The 8,020-nt window shown below is 40.7% G+C and overlaps 1 long non-coding RNA gene across 1 annotated transcript; it reads left to right on the forward strand.

Annotated features, from left to right (window-relative positions):
• Positions 1 to 994: 994 nt before the first annotated feature.
• On the forward strand, positions 995 to 6,097 carry LOC129813011 (uncharacterized). The gene is made up of 4 exons (XR_008753099.1): positions 995 to 1,353; positions 2,939 to 3,030; positions 3,291 to 3,329; positions 4,204 to 6,097. It is a non-coding gene; the product is annotated as an uncharacterized LOC129813011 (long non-coding RNA).
• Positions 6,098 to 8,020: the final 1,923 nt, after the last annotated feature.

Consider the following 8,020-nt stretch of genomic DNA (forward strand, 5'->3'; position numbering starts at 1 on the left):
TCACAACAGAAGCGTGATATCAACACCAGTATTGTTCTGGTTTAACTTGCCCTCTCGTTAAACGTAGCTACTACAACTACTACTATTACTACTACTAATACTACTACTACTAGTAGTAATATTAGTAATAGTTGTAGTAGTAGTCAAACGTAGCTGTCAACAAAACATAGTTATCAAGCATTGATGATAAAATCCTCACATCTTCTTCCCAAAGAGAGGAGCTCACTCATTCTCTCGCTCTCTGGATACGTCCCAAATGGGACCATAGTCCCTATTATAGTACACTACTTTTGACCAGGGCCAGCATAGAACTCTCGTCAAAAGTAGTGCACTACGTGGGTCCCATAGAGCTCCTGTTAGAAATAGGCTAGATGTTGTTGCCATCAGTGCCCTATCTTCCTTACAGTCCAGTGGTTCCCAACCAGGGGTACTGGGACTCCTGGGGGTTCTTGGCTGTCCACAAGAGGAACTTGAGAAGACTTATGAGCCCATAGGCCTACTGGTAAAATGCACATGAGATGGTACTTCAGTTGGTGGTACAGTAACCAAAAAATGTTGGGAATCATTGATATAGTCCATCATGGTCCAAAACATGTGGTTGTCTCCAAAGATAATTTGACTTTCTTGTTTTTTGTTTGTCATCTGAAATTAGTTGAATTTAAACGTTTAATTCAAATAACAAAAACATTAACAAAGGTTTTTAAAAAGCAATACACACCATTAATAAATTGAAATCCACATTAAAAAAACATCAGAAAAAAAGTGAGGTTGACTATGTGATTAGGAAATATGGGAAAAAAATTGCAACCATCCCTCTGTCAAATACAGTGATCACATTTCAGAGCCAAACTGATTTTATAAACTTGTACAACTAAATATAAATGACTATTTTGCACAAAACAGCTATTCTCCAACTTCAAAACATTTCTCATCAGCACCAGGTCGACGTCACCACACTTCTTAGAGGATGACGTAGGTTCCCGGATGTGGACAGAACGAGCGACAGTGATGCATGCGCCTGTGTGACACACGCGACAACGCTGAGCTAGGCTAGACCAGAGCAATGGAAAGTAGCCAGCTAGCTTGGTAGATAACTGCATTGAATCTGAAAACAAGCGAAACTGTCCAAGTTTAAGGCACCACCTGGATGTACAACTACGTTTTGCTGCAAGTTGACCCTAACCGGAAAGCCTATTAGTGTTTCAAAACAAATGTAGCCGCTAACATCGGTATCGGATAAAGATTTTGGCTAGCCCTTGCTAGCGCAGGCAGTCGTCAGTTTTGCTTAGTTAAACACCGAGAGCAAGTAAGAGAGATACACTTGTGTGGATTACGTAAACATATCAAACCAAGGTAATTTTTTTTTATTTTTATGTTGATGCAACTTCTTTACAACAAGAACAATTAGCGACATGCCGGATGTGCAACTGCATGAAACTATTTGTCTGCCAAGTTAGACTCGTTTCCCTTCTGTGTCTGTCTGCTGGCTCCTGTGCTTTTCTCCCGCATCGCAAGATTGACAGACTGACAGCCCGTCTCCGCTAAAACTTTTCTATTGGCCGCAGACAAAGACATCAATATGGATTGATCAATCAAACACGCCACGCATAGTTGGGACGGTTCGGAGTTGTCATTTCCAAAGACTCATGTCCTTATATCCCAGCCCTTTTCCCAAGCCCCTCAAAACAGGCACGCTTCATCACGTTATTTCGCGGCAAAAGTTAGCCCGTCCACGTTAGCTGTGCTAGCCCCCCTAGCTCTGAAAACAGGCTTACCAGGGTAGGTAGCATCATTATGTAACGTCACATATTTCAACCTGCACATTTGATCTCCTGTGATAGAATAGCACACTTTTGTCTTGATGCCAAAATACAACTGTAGCCCTAGCTATATTTTCATACATTGTATCGATAACATTGTCTGTTGTCATCATCATCATTGAAGAAAGACTAGGTTTACCAGCTATGCTGCAGACCTAACCCCATGAGTATAAATTGAACGAGTGAATTTGGGCGTTGTTATCTTGTAATAAAACAAATATCTCAATGCTTAAAATAAATAAATAAATAATAATATAGCCAACTATCGATGTCAAAGAAATGTTTGTTTTCATATCGACCCAATATCATCGTTTATGTGCCATGCATTTGGATGGTTTGAAATGTTGACAAACAGATAGACATCCACACACCCGCTCGCACCTTTCCGTTGACAGTACGCACTCGAACACAATTATATCTGCCTTCTAAACCAATCAATCAATAAAACATTTACAACAACAACAAAAAATTTTGCAATGTCAACAACGTTTATCAATTTTCCTCCTTGTAAATGTACATTTCACCCCACCAATTGCTGTCAGCAAAAGTGCAGGAATCGATATATTAAAAGGTAGCTAGGTGGCTGTAGAAACCAACGGTATTACTGTTCTGTGGCACACACACATGGGGCTCAAACTCGGACGAGTGGAAGCTGGAAATTAATAAAAGTTCTGTCAATGATCACATTCCATTTACAAACGGATATTTATAAACGTTCAGACCTACTTTCACTGCATGTGTTGACCATTTTTTATAAGGTCCGCTTTATATACATTTTCCGCGGTCTTTATAGCGTTTATGTATTTATTTGTATATGCACAGGATTGTCACTTCTTGATCTCTGGCTAAACTGCCATTAGCACAGCTCGACGTGGATTTGGGGAAACATTTCTATGCCAATTTTCTCTTTATTTTATTTCACCCGATTCATACATTTTATCCTAAACCTCCTGTTGCAGAAGGATGCGCTGAGAGAGAATAGGTTTAAATGCAAAGTGGAATCTTGCGCGACTCGGCTCCCGGTCGTCTGGATTTTGAGGAAGATCTAATAGTCGGTCCCCCTCCCATCCGTGCGAGAACTGGCGTCCTCTGACCGCAATTTGTTTCCATGTTTTTAGGTTTGTGTGATTTTGCTAAAATGCATCACCAACAGCGAATGGCTGCCTTAGGGACAGACAAAGAACTAAGCGACTTATTGGATTTCAGTGCGGTAAGCAATTGTTATAATATTGCAATGACCACAACCACGGCACCGACCTACCGGCGACTGTTTAAATGTTTTATTTGTATGGCATAGATAGACTAATGTTTTTGTTATTCATTGTGATGTATTTCTTTAAAAGTGTTTTTTCTGTACGTCTTTAACTCAACGTAAAACATATGATTTAACCAAGTTATAGTATCCTAATTGTGTTTTCTATTTTTCCAGAGAAATATGATATTGCATTAGTAATTGTGTTGTTTCTATAGATGCGAAACAGCGATTTGAAAATGTTCCCAACATCAATGGTAGTATATCCCATTTTAAGTATTTTTTTCTTGTTTCATTCTGTCCTAGAATAGACCTTTTTTTAAATAAGTTTTAAACTGCTGTCTTTTTATGCATAATTCTAGTGACAGCTCTCTCTGTCAGTAGATCAGTCCCAGTAACATAACTGCATGCGGGAGTAGCCCACGATAATATATATCAGCTTTAACATATAGTCGTTACTTTTCCAATGTTGATGATTTTATTTCATGTTATCAATAACGGCTAATTTACTTTATTCCGACCCGTTCTAGTCGTGGCAAATATTTGTCTTTATAACGCTGTGTGTTCGGGAAGTTGGGACAGGAAACGTGCCTCTCGGCCATGTTTCTTGAACCAATAATGATCGCTACTTTTAGTCAACTTCTAGCTGTTTGTGAAAAAATAAATAATGAATAAATCACTTTTATGTATCAGAAATACATTTGATATTTGCTAATCCAGACATATTTTTTGGGGTTAGTGTATTTATAGTGATGTAGACGTTATGAATAATTACAGTTTTCATATTGCTATTATTTCTGGGGAGTACATTATCATTTTAAGGATGCAGTAGAATTAGAAGACACTGCTATTGGTCAATATGAATGACCATATGCAGCACAGATAGCCAATCAGGGAAAGTACCAGTACAGTATTGGTGTTCAGCACTCAGTTGAAGTTGCCTTGGGGTTACCATCATAGACCACAATTATACTTATTCTTTAGCCGAAGGCTATTATAATAGTTATATCAAAACGTGATAATACGATTTGACCAAAAAAACCACTACATGCCCTATTTATTGATATATTTAAGATTGAACTTTTAAGCAATAAGGGTGTCTATTGTAAAGTACTGTTTCTTGTCTTTCAGATGTTCTCTCCTCCTGTTAGTGGTAAAAACGGACCAACCTCTCTAGGAAGTGGACATTTTGCAGGCTCAAGTATGTCAATCTCAGCTCATTTAAATAATACAATTATAGCTGTGGATATTGCATATGTTGTTTGGACATGTTACTATCATTTTTTTTAGCTTCAATGTGTATTTTTCCCCCTCTTACTTACAAGGACTATTTATATTATTGCAGATTATATTTAGCTTTGTTTATCAGATATTAAGAATATAAGGGTCTCATTGTACATTTGTATTTTTTTAAATTTACATTTAATCAGGCAAGTCAGTTAAGAACAAATTCTTATTTACAATGACTGCCTACCGTCATTCTGCCTTGGGGCAGAACAACAGATTGTCAGCTCGGGGATTCGATCCAGCAACCTTTCAGTTACTGGCCCAATGCTCTAACCACTAGGCTTCCTTACCACTCCAAAACATACATCATACATTATTATTGATAACCCTTTAAGTTGTGAATATCTCTGTTGCTATTGACTCTGTGTGATCGTAGTAGGTTTACATGTGATTTTTCTGGGATCAATGGACTTCCCACTCAGTACATAGCTGAGGAGGCCTGACGTGTCTTTAAACAGCAGGCCTCAGTGAAGACTCAGGCATCTTTCCTCTCTGGGTAGTATCAGCAGGCCTCAGTGAAGACTCAGGCATCTTTCCTCTCTGGGTAGTAGCATCAGGCCTTAGTGATGACTAAGGCATCTTTCCTCTCTGGGTAGTAGCAGCAGGCCTCAGTGAAGACAGGCATCTTTCCTCTCTGGGTAGTAGCAGCAGCCCCCGGTGAAGACTCAGGCATCTTTCCTCTCTGGGTAGTAGCAGCAGGCCTCAGTGAAGACTCAGGCATCTTTCCTCTTTGGGTAGTAACAGCAGGCCTCAGTGAAGACTCAGGCATCTTTCCTCTCTGGGTAGTAGCAGCAGGCCTCAGTGAAGACTCAGGCATCTTTCCCCTTTGGGTAGTAGCAGCAGGCCCCGGTGAAGACTCAGGCATCTTTCCTCTCTGGGTAGTATCAGCAGGCCTCAGTGAAGACTCAGGCATCTTTCCTCTCTGGGTAGTAACAGCAGGCCTCAGTGAAGACAGGCATCTTTCCTCTATGGGTAGTAGCAGCAGGCCTCAGTGAAGACTCAGGCATCTTTCCTCTTTGGGTAGTAACAGCAGGCCTCAGTGAAGACTCAGGCATCTTTCCTCTCTGGGTAGTAGCAGCAGGCCTCAGTGAAGACTCAGGCATCTTTCCTCTCTGGGTAGTAGCAGCAGGCCTCAGTGAAGACAGGCATCTTTCCTCTCTGGGTAGTAGCAGCAGGCCTCAGTGAAGACTCAGGCATCTTTCCTCTCTGGGTAGTAGCAGCAGGCCTCAGTGAAGACTCAGGCATCTTTCCTCTCTGGGTAGTAGCAGCAGGCCTCAGTGAAGACTCAGGCATCTTTCCTCTCTGGGTAGTAGCAGCAGGTGTTGCGTGTCAGTGAGAGACTCTGAATGCTGTGGGGTTTGAATGTCAGCGACGATGCGTTTTTAGTTGTTGTTTTGTAGGGTCTACGGGATTTGTTGCCTTAGTCTTTTGTCTGTAACACAGGAGCAGAAATAGTGTTTTATGTATGGACTAGCCTTTGGATTGTAATTTCCCTTCATGTGGATGTGTAGAACCGGTTTGGGTAGTAACAGCAGGTGTATGTAGCCTGTTATACTACACCCAGTCCAATCTAGTACAGGTTTAAATTGAATGAACTATAAAGACGGAATTCAATATGACGTTTTTATTCAATGGTTGGAGGGGTATGGCCTCGTCTCTGAGGGGAGATCCTCGGAGTCAGATGATGTGGTTGCAGCTAGCCCCGTGCGGGGCTCCTGGCATTGGAACCCCCACCGCTGCCCCCCCCCCCCCCCCCCCCCCCCCCCCCCAACCGCTGGGCCGCCTCCAGCGGAGGGGGATTCAATGACGGGTTCTTAAAGGTATTATAGCTGTTGGTGGTGAGGAAGTAGATGGTTGTCAAACTGTTGCAAAAAAAACAACAAGTGAGAGAACAAGGGTAAGTTAACATGTAAATACATCCCGACATTAACCACCCTCATTGGTTGAGAAAAAGGAAGGTGATACTTGCAAAAATGAACCCATAGGTTAACCAGCCCGCGTGAGGAATGTGCATTATTACGCCGTGCTCATAGGTCATAGGGTAGATAGATGAATGACATTCCACACAGGGCTAATAGGAAACAGGAGAAGAAACAAGACGTTGTGATGAGGATACGTTTTGTATTCATTCCCACAATGCCCCTAGAATAGCAACCATTAGTGAATTATGTTCCGCTTACCGGATGATGATAAACAAGCATTCAGACCAAGAGATACGATGAAGAATTTTGTTTACGCTGTTGTTGTTTGTAGGCCTTTGTGGCATGCAGTTCACTCTTTTGTCTCTGTAGCACGTTAGCAGAAATGTTGGTGTTTTGGAATAGACATTGCATTATAATTTATCTCTGTAGGTAGGCTATATATCTCTTTAGGTAGGCTATATATCTCTGTAGGTAGGCTATATCTCTGTAGGTAGGCTATATATCTCTGTAGGTAGGCTATATATCTCTGTAGGTAGGCTATATATCTCTGTAGGTAGGCTATATATCTCTGTAGGTAGGCTATATCTCTGTAGGTAGGATATATCTCTGTAGGTAGGCTATATATCTCTGTAGGTAGGCTATATCTCTGTAGGTAGGCTATATATCTCTGTAGGTAGGCTATATATCTCTGTAGGTAGGCTATATATCTCTATAGGTAGGCTATATCTCTGTAGGTAGGCTATATCTCTGTAGGTAGGCTATATATCTCTGTAGGTAGGCTATATCTCTGTAGGTAGGCTATATATCTCTGTAGGTAGGCTATATATCTCTGTAGGTAGGCTATATCTCTGTAGGTAGGCTATATATCTCTGTAGGTAGGCTATATCTCTGTAGGTAGGCTATATATCTCTGTAGGTAGGCTATATCTATCTGTAGGTAGGATATATCTCTCTGTAGGTAGGCTATATGTGATCGACCGGCTCGAATCTGTCTTATTTAGCAAAATTGTTTTTTTTACGTTGGATAAAAGTATAGACTCTGAGCTAGAAAATGGTATATCATATACTACATTTGAGGAACAATGGGGATGTAATTCTGCTTTGAAAGTTGATACAATTGTAACCCCACTTTTTTAGAAAATGTCCCTTAAATGTTTTGGTACCTACTGGAGAGCTCTTCTTTGTCTACACCCATTCAGCATCGTTCACACCCTCTTAAGCCTTAGCTCCACCCATCTCTTTAAGGGTTCAGATGTGAGGCCATGTGCTAAACAGAGTGAGTAGTGTAGTAAACGACCAAAGATTTCAAGACTAAAGGCCGGTTTATACTATCACCATGTCTGTAGACAGTTGTCACAGTGACATCATGAACATTCTATTGTCGTCCGACGTCAAACTTGTCGTCGTGAAAAAGTAGAAACACAAAAAAACGACCGGCTGCATGACGTCAGCAGCCTGGTGGTTCCAAAATAGCATAACTGGTGTATTTTAACACCAATAAACCCATCCGTTTAAAAAATAATTTATTAAATGTCAATCTAGAAAACCAGGCAACTTAAAGCAACTTTCCTAACAATGTTTTGGTTTCTATCATGTTAGCATGTTAGCTAGGTAGCTAACGTTACGTTAACTGGCTAGCCAGTTCAAATAATAACCATAACATATATCTGACAACGTCCTGACTTTAGCTAATTTGTATTTATTATTACAGGAAAATAAACTCACAACAATCATTATTTA

This window comes from Salvelinus fontinalis, chromosome 2 (assembly GCF_029448725.1).
Source record: "Salvelinus fontinalis isolate EN_2023a chromosome 2, ASM2944872v1, whole genome shotgun sequence".
NCBI classification, from domain to species: domain Eukaryota; kingdom Metazoa; phylum Chordata; class Actinopteri; order Salmoniformes; family Salmonidae; genus Salvelinus; species Salvelinus fontinalis.